Source organism: Macrotis lagotis, chromosome 3 (assembly GCF_037893015.1).
Source record: "Macrotis lagotis isolate mMagLag1 chromosome 3, bilby.v1.9.chrom.fasta, whole genome shotgun sequence".
In the NCBI taxonomy this organism is placed as follows: Eukaryota; Metazoa; Chordata; class Mammalia; order Peramelemorphia; family Peramelidae; genus Macrotis; species Macrotis lagotis.
In genome coordinates, this window is record NC_133660.1 from 188,232,357 (window position 1) to 188,245,546 (window position 13,190).

At 34.8% G+C, this 13,190-nt stretch overlaps 1 pseudogene; it reads right to left on the minus strand.

Annotated features, from left to right (window-relative positions):
• Nucleotides 1-2,411: 2,411 nt before the first annotated feature.
• On the minus strand, nucleotides 2,412-6,485 carry LOC141519275 (small ribosomal subunit protein uS13-like; annotated as a pseudogene).
• Nucleotides 6,486-13,190: the final 6,705 nt, after the last annotated feature.

Consider the following 13,190-nt stretch of genomic DNA (forward strand, 5'->3'; position numbering starts at 1 on the left):
TTTACTCTGATTTGAAGGAGTTGCAGTGATGTAGGGAGGAACCCAAAAGGATAGCATCACAAATCCTTTGGAGTATTTGAAGTGAATGTTCTTAGGCCTCTTTCATGTGTATTTATTTTATCCTGCCCAGTATACTTTAAGGTTCTAAGGCTAAGTCCTCTATCTTTTATTTCCTTTCTATCTTTCAAAGGACCCAAGAAAGCACTCAGAACAGTACAGTCTTATTTGCTGAATGACAAATGGCATGAGCTATATTTCAGCAGGAAAGATTAAAGAGAGACAGACAGAAAAGCTTCATAATAAGTATAATCTCTTTCTTCAGCTAGCTTTAAGAATAGGATTAAACAGGTAGCGTGGGTGGTTTAAAGAAGGATTTGCTCGGATCCTCTGATAACGACAGTGGTAGTTCACATTTATAGACTGCTTTAGAGTTTACAAAGTGCCTTTCTCCAAATAGGCCACAGGACTGAGAGAGGAAGTGCAAACATCATTATCACCCTTTTGCATTTGAGGTAACTGAGGCATGGAGAGGTTAAATAACTTGCCAGAAATAATTTTCTTAGTAAAGAGTAGAGCTGGAACTTATATGTACAGTTTATTACCACTCTGAAGACCCGATGCCTAGTATTTTTTATGGACATCAAGAAAGCTAGAAGAGGAATGGATCAGGTTGGCACAAGAAGCTATCACATAGCTACAAAAGAATTCATATATGAAATTAAGACTAAGATTTTTTTTTAAACACACAAGAAAAAAATCCTAAAAAAAAGAGTAAAAGGTGCTAAAAAGTAGATGAGGTTGTGAAATGCCATTTCCTGACCTACATATCAAATGGATAATTATACTTATTTTTAGATTTTATACTTTATTTGTTTTAATTCTTCCAATCAAAAGAACTTTAAATTGAAAAGAAGTCAGAAAAATGTCTATATAGAGAGTTAATAAAACTAGATTCCAGAGAGGGCATTTGCTATCTGTGAAGAAGAATAGTGGTGAAATCAAGAAAATTCTTAAAATTGCAAGAAAAGAAATAACAATAAAATTGCACTACCCAGGAGGTAGACATATCTCTTGTTTTCACATGTCATACATGTTGAGAGTCTTATGAGAGATACCAGTTGTACCTTGTCATCAACAATTCCTAAGAACCCAATAAATACAAGTGGAGAAATGATATCAGTAGAACCAATAGAATTGTTTTGAATCCAGACTTATTTGGAGGATCCATTTTAAAGTTGGGAATTACCCTTCTCTGACATTTTTGAATACTGAGCATGCTCTGTAAAAATAGAAATCATTTAGAATTCTAGCATAAGGCAGACAATTACAGAGAAGAATTTTATAAGGCCATGTATTTTTACCAAGATAAGGAAAGAGTGTCTATTATTTTAGTCTTTCTATTTTCAGTGCTTGCACATTGTCTGCTAATAGTATGAAACTTCATTTCATACTACGGGTAGATTTTTTGATTCCTATCTTGCTCTAGGACTGGAATGCAACTGGGACAATTCCACTTTAGAATGGAAGAAGAAATTCAATGGTCTCTGATAGAATGCTTTTGATAGAGCTAAACTGAATAGGTCAATAGAGATAATGTGACAGGGAGTGATACTGGGGATCTATAACTCCCATCTTCTTCTGGGAGGAATTGTTAAATATGGATAAAATGATAAGTCATCCAGAATTGCAAAGCAAGCATATATGAATATAGGTTGGACTATTGCGACATATTAGAAGAAATTTGTTGATGAACTCATATTGGGATAATTCGGTTGTTATATGTTTCTCTTTCTGATCCCATTTGTTGTTTTCTTGGCAAAGATACTGGAGTGGTTTGCCATTTCTTTCCCCAACACATTTTATAACTAAGGTAAACAAGCTTGCAAGTGACTGAGTTCAGAATTAAACTCCCAGAGATGTGTCCTTCTGATTTCAGGCTAGATGCTCTATCTACTGTGCCAACCAGATCTTCACTGGTATAGTACTGAAGCTAAAACTGGTAAAATATTTTTTATTGAAATGGCCCAAACCGGTAAAATATTTTTTTTTATTGAAATGGCCCAAATGCTTTCTGATTGTGAAGTATCCAGATTATCTTCTTGTGCTGAGTTAGTGGAGTAAATATTCCCCTCCATTTTATTTAAGGTATTTGTGCTTCTAACATAAGGTTTAGCATGTTGCCCAAAATTTTCATCTCTAATATATTCAGATTTAAGACATAAAAAAGAGGATAATATTGATAACTTCTTTTTTGAAATGAAGGTTTGTTTATCTAGTAATCCATGCTTCTCCCCTGATAAATAATCCTACTGTCACTACTTTGATAGAGACTCCAATCACTACTGCTTGGATGACCATAGTAGTGTTTTTGATATAAACTATTTAATAATAGACAAGGCCAATGAAGATGTTTACTTCTTCTTGGACACACCCACAGTGCAACCCCTGTGGCCTTGGTGTGCTGGCCTTGGACCCAGAGACCCCAGAAATGCCGAAGCCCATGATATGCCCGAATCTTTTTCAGTCGTTCCAGATCTTCACGCAAATTATTGTCCAGACTGTTGTCCAGAACCTGGCTATATTTTTCATCCTTTACATCCTTCTGCCTGTTGAGGAACCAGTCTGGAATCTTGTATTGCTGTGGATTCCGCATGATGGTGATCACACGCTCCACCCCATCTTCAGTGAGCTCACCAGCCCTCTTGGTGAGATCAATGTCTGCTTTCCTCAGTACTACATGAGCATATCCTCGACCCACACCCTTGATGGCTGTGATGGCAAAAGCTATTTTCTGTCATCCATCAATGTTGGGCACTCTCAAAATGTGCTGGAACTTCTCAGGGATTACAAGAGATATGGCTGCAAGCAGCGTGAGAGCCTTTTCTGGAAGAGGCCATAGCAGTTTTCTAACAGTTTTTCCAAATAAACTACTACTGCTTTCTCAAAACCAACTTTTTGCTGGATAATCTTTTCTCATTGCATAGGCTTAGCCAAGGGGGAGAGTGAGAATCAGGAAAGAATATTCCATTAAAATATAATGTTTGAGCTTCCCAAAGGAAAATAACTATGTAGCATAGATAAGGAACAAGGGTATTCCAGGAATGTGGGATGGTCATCACAAAGGTGGTGAGAAGAGATATTGAGAGTCATATTTCTGAAGAACAGAAAGAAGATGGTCATGTCAGACCAATTAAAACCTCTTCCAGGAAAGTCTAAATGTTTAAAATTTAAGATTCTTCCTAATGTTGTACTTTGCTATTTTACTTACCTTTCCTTAATCCAATTGACTGTATATTGCATATCATCTTTAAGAAAAACACTTTACATTTTCTTGAATCTGCTTATATCATTTTCTGGCTTGGAATGCCTTTTTTCTTCCTGTTGACTTATTGAGTTTTAGCTATTTTGAAAGGGTAACACAACCACCACCTACCCCATTCAGTCTGTTTTTATCTCTGCTGTAATAATTTTTATTTTCTTTGAGCTTCACAGAATACCTCAATAATGAATTTTCTGTCGATCCTGGAGGCACTGTGGTTGGCACCAATTGTAGGGCTTCTCTTTTCTGCTTTATTCTATTAACTTAAAGAAAAAACTAAATGTTTCAACTCTCTGTCTTTTCCATTTCAAATATTACTTTTTTCCTTTCATTTTTATTTTTTTATTAGATGGCTTAAAGACCATTTTTGAAAAACTGTCCAGTTGTAAATGAACTGAAGAGACCTTTCCATATGTGAATTATTCCTTTTATTGTTTCATAAGTGATTAAAGAAGAATTATTTGATTATTTAAATTAAGGATTTATTTCAATTCAATAAAGACAACTTTAATAAGTAATTTGTATCAAGTCACAATGAAAGTGGAGAGGATAAAAAGATTTTTTTAACACATTGTTCAATATTTTTTCCAATTATATATAAAGATAATTTTCTTTTTGTTTGAGTTTTACAATTTTTCTCTTAATCTTCCTTGCCTCTCCTACCCGCCCCCACAGAAGGCAGTTTGTTAATCTTTACAATGTTTCCATGATAGAAATCACATCCTTAAGGAAGAAAAATAAAGTATAAGAGTTAGCAGAATTACATAGTGAGATAATGGGGTTCCCCCCTCAAATTAAAGGTAATAGTCTTTGGTCTTTTGTTTTCAAACTCCATGATTCTTTCTCTGGATCCAGATGGTATTCTCCATGGCAAATACCCCAAAATTGTCCCTGATTGTTGCACTGATGGAATTAACAAGTCCATCAAGGTTAGTCATCATCCTGATGTTGCTGTTAGGATGTTTTTCTGGTTCTGTTCATTTCGCTCAGCATCAATCAGTTCCAGCCTTCCCTGAATTCTTATCCCTCAAAGTTTCTTTCCTTTTTTGCAAGTGCACTTTAATTTATTATTACTATTATTACAATAATTTTGTTATAAGAGTAACATAAACTCCCCTCTCTTCCCCAAGAAAATGAAAAACCTCAAGAATAGTGAGAGCGAAAAAAAATGTAGTTCAGTCTGTGTTCAGATTACAGTGACTCTGTCTTTGTGGTAAGTTGGTTTCTCATTTATTCTTTTCTCTCTCTCTTTTCATCCTGGCACTGTCCAAAACTATGTTGTATCTGAGTACCCTCTCCCTCAATCTCCTCTCTCTTCTATCATCCATTCCCCCCTTCCCTCCCCCCTTGCCCCCTTATTCCATCCCTTTCTACTCATTTTTCTCTAGGGTGAGATAGATTTCCTTACCCTATTAAGTCTGTATTTCCTCTCTGAGCCATTTCTGATGAGAATAAAGGCTCACTCATTCACCCTTGTCTTCCCCCTTTCCACTCCATTGGAAAAAGCTTTTTCTTGACTCTTATGTGATATTTCTTAGCATTTTTTCATCTCCTTTCCCTTCCTCCCAGTACTTTCCTTTATCATCCATTGGCTCCATCTTTTTTGCTATATACTATTGTATTCTGCTCCTTCCTATGTCCTGTCTATATATGCTCCTTCTAAAAACTCTTATAAATGAGAAAGTTCATATGAGTTATCAATATCTTCTTCCCTTGCAGTAATACAAACAGTTCAATATCATTAAGATCCTCATAGTTAGTCCTTCTCTTCCTCCCTCTGTGGTTCACCAGATTCCTATACTTGGAGATCAATCCTTCTGTTCAGCTGTGGTTGTCTCAACAGGAACGTTTGAAAGTCCCCTGTTTCATTGAAAGTCTATCTTTTACCCTGAAAGAGGATGTTCAGTTTTGCTGGGTAGTTGATTCTTGGTTGTAAACCAAGATGGTTTGCCTTCCAGAATATTATATAAAAATCCCTATGAGCCCTTAATATAGATGCTGCCAGATCCTGTGTAATTCTGACTATGGAGCCTCTGTAGCTAAATTGTTTGTTTCTGGCAGCTTTTAGAATTTTCTCTTTGATTTAGGAGTTTTGGAATTTGGCTATAATATTCCTGGAAGTTTTTTGGGGGATCTCTTTCAGGAAGTGAGCGGTGAATTCCCTCAATTTCTATTTTACCCTCTGCTTCTAGGATCTCAGGGCAATTTGGCTGTATTATTTCTTGAAATAGAAGTCTAGGCTCTTCTCCTGATTGTGGCTTTCAGATAGCCCAATAGCCCAACAGATCTTCTGGATCTGTTTTCAAGTTCAGCTGTTTTTCCAATGAGATAGTAAATTTCCTTCTAAGTTTTGGCTTTTTTGGAAGAGTTTTATTTCTTCCTGCTTTCTTCCAAGTCATCAGCTTCCTTTAGTTCCAGCTGGTCAATTCTGATTTTTAAGGCATACTTCTCGCCATTTGCTTTTTGTTTTGCTTTTTCAATTAGGTCTAAACTGGTTTTTAACATAATATTTTCTTCAGTATGTTTTTGTATTTCATTCTCCAAGCTACTGATTTGATTTTCATGATTTATCTATATTGCTGTCATTTCTCCTCTCATTTTTTTCTCCACCTCCCTTAATTGCTTTTCAAAGTCTTTTTTTGAGCTCATGCATAGTCTGAGCCCATTTTCTATTTCTCTTGGAGGTTTTCTATATGGTAGCTATAATTCTGTCAAAATCTGAGTAGATGTTTTGATCTTCCATGGGACTAAACTAATTCTCTATGATCAGATTCTTCTTTTTCTGTTGTTTACTCATTTCCTCAGCCCAAGTCCAATGTGCAGCACTTCCAAAGCTTTGAGTATTTTTTTGGGGGGGACACCCCACTGGGACCTTCAGTCCTCCAAGGTCTTATGCTCTCTTGCCTGTGCTTTGATATGTAGATGGCCCCCACGCTTCCCTCTGCCCCAGAGCTGTAAGGAGGATTTCTGCTTGGCTACTTAGTGTGGAAGCCCAAACTGCAACCTGTATCTGAATCTGGGCTAGCAGCAGAGTCCTATCCTGAGGGAAAGCAGAGAAATCTATGCAGTCTTCGCTGACCCCCTTACCATCTGTGAACTTTGCTCTGGGGGTGCAGGCTCGTTCCTCCAGATTCTCAGTGCATTTTCTGTGGCCGGTGTTCCTCATTCCACACTCATTCTGGTGCAGTAGAATTCTCTCCCCACCCCTTCAAGCTGTTCCAGGTGGTATTCTGTAACAGGTGCTTTTTCCAAACACCAGTTTTGGTAAAACACAACTTTCCCATGGAACCTCCAAGTTATCTTGGACTGGGAAAATATATCACTCAGTTTTTCTGTGGGTTCTGCCACTCTAAATTTTGACTAGAGTCATAATTTTTTGGCTTTTGGAGTTTTGGGGGGAAGGAGTTCCTGGGAAATGTTGCCTTCACTGCCATCTTGGCTCCACCCCATGTAAAGATAATTTACAACATAAATTTTGAGAAATTGAGTTTCAAATTTTTCCCTCCTTCCCTTCTCTTCCTCTCCCTAAGACAGTAAGTAATTTTATATACATTAAATACATATATCCATATATGCATAGAAATGTAAATATGCATTTGTAGCCATATAAAATACATTTCCATATTTGTTACACTGTGAAAGAAGAATCAGTACAAAAGCACCACATAAAAACAAAGTGAAAAAAAATTTTCCAATTGGCATTCAGACCGCATAATTTTTTTTTCCTATGTGTGGAAATATTTTCTAACATCAGTCCTTTGAAATTGCCTTAGATAATTATATTGCTCAGAAGAGCTAAGTCATTCAAAGGTGATCTGCATAAACTATTGCTATTACTGTGTACAATGTTCATTCTGCTCACTTCACTTTCTATTATTTCACATAAGCCTTTCAAGATTTTTTTCTGAAATCCTTCTGATCATCATTATTTCTTATAGCAAAAGATCATTCCATTATATTTATATACTACAACTTGTTCAGTCCTCATCCAATCCATGTACATCCTCTCAATTTTCAATTCTTATCACAAAAAAGAGCTGCTATAAATATTTTTGCACATGTGGATTCTTTGACCTTTTTTGATTAGTTTGGGATACAGATCTAATAGTAGTATTACTGGATCAAAGTGTATGAACAATTTTATAGCTCTTTGGGTGTAGTTCAAAATTGTTCTCCAGAATGGTTGGATCAGTTCAAAACTCCACCAACAATGCATTAGTGTCCCAAGTTTTCCACATCACTTCCAATATTACCATTTTCCTTTTCTGACATATTAACCAGACAGGTATGAGGTGGAACCTCAGAGTTGCTTTAATTTTCATTTTTATAATCAAAAGTGATTTAGAACATTTATTTTTCTAATCACAAAGCCAGCTTTCTGTTCATATCTTTTGAGCATTTATCAATTGAGGAATGACTTGAATTCCTAGAGAATTGCAAAAATTGCTTCCCAGCTATCTGATTTCTTCTAATCTTGTCTGTGTTGATTTTGTTTGTGCAAAACCTTTAAAAAATTATCTATTTTCAAATTCATAACATTATCTTTTGTTTGTTCATAAATTTTACTTCTCCATAGATCTTACAGTTAAATTATTAGTTTTTCTTCTAATTTGCTTATGGCATTACCCTTACCAGAAGCCAGAAGTCAGGTTTTTTTGGTTTATCAAATACTAGTTTACTATGGTCATTTAATATTGAGTCTTGGGTGCTTGATCTATTCCACTGATCTACCACTCTATTTCTTAGTTAATATCAGATTGCTTTGGTGATTGCCACTTTATAATATAGCTTGAGATATAGTTAGGCTAGGCCACTTTCCTTTGCATCTTTTCATTAATTTTCTTCAAATTATTTGGCATTTTGTTCTTCCAAATGAATTTTATCATTTTTTCTAGTTTTATAAAAAAACACTTTTGATAGTTTGATTTGTATGATTTTTACTGAATAAGTAAATCAATTTAGGCAGAATTATCATTTTTATTATATTTGTTTGTCCTACCAATGAGTAATTGACATGTTTTTCAATTGTTTAGATTTGGCTTTATTTGTCTAAAATGTTTTGTAATTTTGTTCGTAAAGTTCTTGGTTTTGTCTTGGCAGATAGACGCTGAAGTATTTTTATATTGTCTATGCTTATTATAGATACAATTTTTTTCTCTCTTTTGTTGCTGGGCTTTGTTAATAATAAATAGAAATGCAGATAATCCATAAGGGTTTGTTTTATATGCTTCAACCTGCTAAAGTTGTAGGCAGGTATTTCAAGTAAATTTTTAGGTGATTTTCTAAGTATATTATCATATCATGTGCAAAGTGTAATGATTTTGTTTTCTCACTGCCTACTCTAAATTGTTCAATTTTTTTTTCTTCTCTTATTACTCTGGCTAATATTTCCAGCAAAATATTGAATAAGAGTGATGTTAATTTTCTGTGCTTCAGCCTTAATTTTATTGGGAAGACTTCTAGTTTATCCCCATGATATATAATGTTGTTGATGGTCTTAGATAGATGCTACTATCATTTTAAAGAAACTGTTTATTCAAAGAACTCTAGTGCTGTTTTTAGGTTTTTGCAAAGCAAATGGGGTTAAGGGGCTTACCCAAGCCCACATACCTAGGTAATTATTAAGTGTCTGAGGCCGAATTTGGACTCAGGTACTACTGATTCCAGGGCCAGTGCTCTATCCACTACACCACCTAGCTGCCCCACTCTAGTGCTTTTATTAAGAAAGGTGCTATAGATTGTCAAAAGTTTTATTAGCACTTATTGCAACAATCATATGATTTTCTACTGGTTTTGCCATTGATATGTTCAGTTATGCTGACAGTTTTCCTAATATTGAAACTGCCCAAGGGGAAGCTAGGTAGTGCTCTGGATAGAGTAGTGGCTCTAGATTTAGGAGTACCTGAGTTCAAATTCGGCCTCAGACACTTAATAATTACCTAGCTGTATGGCCTGGGACAAGCCACTTAACTCCATTGCCTTGCAAAAAAAAAAAAAAACAACCCCCCCAAAAAAAAAAACTACCCTGCACTGCTGTAGTATATCATACCTAGTCATAATATATGAGCCTTGTAGTAGATTGCTGCAATCTTGCTAGTATCTTATATAAAATTTTTCATCAATATTCATTGGAGAATTTGGTCTATGGTTTTCTTTGTCAGTTTTAGTTCTTACTTGTTTATATATCAGCACCATTTGTTTCACAAAGATTATTTTGTAAGACACTTTCTTCACCTCTTTTCCCAAAGTGTTGATTTAGTATTCTAACTAGATGTTCTTTAATTGCTTGGTTAAGATTTACATGGCAGTCTATATGACCCTGGTGATGTTATTTCTGAGATCTTATTCATTTCTCATTCATTTTTAAGGTTAGTTTATTTAAGTATTTTAATACCTTTACTGTGAATATGACCAATTTATATTTTCATATATGTTAATCAATATTGCTTAGATTACCAGGTTTCTTGGCATATAATTGTTAAAATATTTCCAAACAATTGGTTTATTTCTTCTTCCTTGGTGTTGAATTCACCCTTTTCATTTCTTTACACTGAAAATTTCATTTTCTTCATTTTTTAAAATAAAATTAACTATTGGTTTAGGCATTTTATAGCTTTTTCATAAAACCAGTTCCAAGTTTTATTTATTAGATAGATAATTTTTAATCTTTCAATTTTGTTAATCTCATTTTTGTTTTCAGGATCATTTTGGTTATAACTGGGGGCTTTATTTGTTATTTTTCTATTTTTTTCAATTAGCAAGCCCAATCCACAGATCTGTCTTTATTTTGTTGATGTAAGTATATAAAAAAAATAAAATTACCCCTAACTATGGTTTTGGTTCAATCCTATAACTTTTGGTATGTTTTCTCACTATTGTCATTAAATTTAATAAAACTATTGATTATTTTGTGATTTATTCTTTGACTGATTTACTCTTTAGAATTGGATTATTTAATTTCAAATAATTCCAATCTATTTAGCACTGCCATTCATTGGATGGAATTTTTATTGCATTATAAGCTGAAAAGTAGAAATTTCATAATTTCATATTGCTTTTCTACATTTGATTTTGAAGTATTATGACTTAATGCATAGTAGTTTTTTAGGTTCCAAAATCACTGAGAATAAAAGATATATTTTCAATTCCCCTTTGATTTTTCCAAAGTTTTATCATATCTGATTTTTCTAAATTCTATTCACCTTCTTAATTTCTTTCTTGTTTTTATTGTGGTTAGAATTATCTAGTTCTGAGAGGACAAAGTGGAAGTCTCCCACTGATTTCAACCTTATCTTGGTATTGTCTATAAGATAGTGTTTAAACTATTAAAGGAGAAGTTAGGTCAGTTTTTGGAGAAAATAGCAAAACAAAATTATTGAGACAGAGGTTAAAATAGATTAAAATTATTTGAAAACCAAATAATCAAAGTATATGTGTGTCAAAAAACAAATCACAAAAATACACTGAGCACAGGAGAGAAAGTTGAAATTGTATAAAGTGTGAGATGGCTGTAATGGTTGCATAGTGTGAGGTTAAGAATAGAGAACATTCATTGCACTGGTTAATCAGAAGACCTGGCTTCTTTGGACTCCTATTATTTCATAAAAAAAAAAAAAAAAAAAGCCCAAACCCTAGGTAGGATTTTGGACCAAATTGAACTGACTTATTAATAAAGAATTGAATTCCCATGGAGTTTGTGAACAAATTTCAAGGGATCTTTGAATTCAGATGAGAACCAAAATAGAGACATTACCATTTTGACTAACCTCTGAATGAAATTTGTCATTTTGATTGAATGTTAATTATTTTTTTTAAGACAATGTTCAAATGAAGCATCCATAGGCTTTATCAGCATGACCAACACATCCTTGATATTGTGGGGAAAATCTTTAAGACTTTCTCGGCACTTACATGAGCTGTGTACAAAGTAATACCAATATTAAAAGATTATCAGCCGCAAGTAGGTTAGCTGTTCTCAGCTAAACAAAAATTCAAGATAACTGTGAAAGACTTGAGATGAAAAAAGGCTATCTATCCCCAGAGAATGAAATAATGGAGAGTGAATTCAAATTGAAGAATGATTTTTATTGAATTTTTATTTATTCTTATTTTTGAACAAATCATATTTTTATACATTCCTAAAATATACTTGTTTAAGAGTAAACACAATAACCCCCTCCTCCAAGAAAATATAGACTCACATGAGCAATAAAGTAAAGAGAAAAAAATTAAAATTAAAAAAATAATAATAACAGGGGCAGCCAGGTGGCACAGTGGACAGAACACCGGGCATGGAGCCAGGAGCACCCAGTCCAAATCTGGCCTCAGACACCCAACAATCACCCAGCTGTGAGGCTCTGGGCAAGCCACCCAACCCACCTAAAATAATAATAATAAGAATAAGAATACAAATAATGATGATGATGATGATGATGATGATGATGATGATGATAAAAATGTGCTTCATTTTGTGTTCCAACACCTCCAACTTTGTCATGGGGGGGAGTCACATTCTTTATAAGTGTCTCAAAAGCTACTTCCATATTTTTCCACTGTTGCCATTGCTGATTGCAACTCCCTCCATTCACAGTTCCCCACTACCATATACCATATTTTCTCTCTCCTTTCACTCTGTCCCTCTTCTTAAATGTGGGCCCACATACCACCCCTTGAGCCCAACATCCACCCAGCCCTATGGTCCCAGACAGACCATCCAATCCAAGCCCCTTGCAAGAAGTAAAAAAGAAAATGTGTTATATCTGACCACTCTCCACCATGGTCTACCCTCTCCTCCATCACTCACATCCCCCCCCTTTCCCCCATCCCTCTTCTCTCCTTACTACTCTTGATGTCTATACCCCATTGAGTATATATGCTGTTTCCTCTCTTAGTCAACTCTGATGAGAGCAAATGTTCCCTCTTTCCCCCTTGTCTTCCCCCCTTCCATATCATTGTGATATCTCATTGTAATAAAAAATCTTACATGAAAAATCTTAGCCTATTCCACCTCTCCTTTCTCTTACTCATATTACATTTCCCTTTTAGCCATTGACTCCATTTTTACAATATATTTTCAAATTTGTTTCTCTCTTGTGCTTCATTTATAAAAGTTCCTTCTATCTGCTCTATCAAATGAGAAGGTTCATAAGAGTATTATCGGTATCATTTTTCTATACAGGAATACATGCAGTTCATCATCATTAAGTCCTTCATATTTTACCCTTCTCCTCCACTCTCTATGCTTCACCTGAGTTCTGTATTTGAAGATCAAACCTTCTGTTCAGCTCTAGCCATTTTAACAGGAATATTTGAAATTCCCCTGATTCATTGCAAGTCCATATTTTTCCCTGGAAGAGGACGCTAAGTTTTTCTGGGTAGTTGATTCTCAGTTGCATTCCGAGTCCTTTTGCCTTCCAGAATATTATATTCCAAGCCCTATGAGCTTTTAATGTAGTTGCTGCTAAGTCCTGTGTGATCCGGCCTGCAGCTCCATGATATTTGAATTGTGTCCTTCTGGCTGCTTGTAATGTTTTCTCTTTGACTTGGGAGTTCTGGAACTTGGCTATAATATTCCTGGATTATTTTTTAGATCACTTTCTAGGGGAGATCTGTGGATTCTCTCAATTTCTATTTTGCCCTCTGTTCTAGGATGTCTGGGCGATTTTCGGGTAGGAATTTTTTTTTTTAAATGGTGTCAAGTTTTTTTTCCTGATCATGACTTTCAGATATCCCAATGATTTGCAAATTATCTTTCCTGAATTTCTTTTCCAGATCAGTTGTTTTTTTCAGTGAGATGTTTCACATTTTCTTCTAATTTTTCCTTCTTTTGATTTTGAAGTATTGTATCTTGATTTTTTTAAAGTCATCAGCT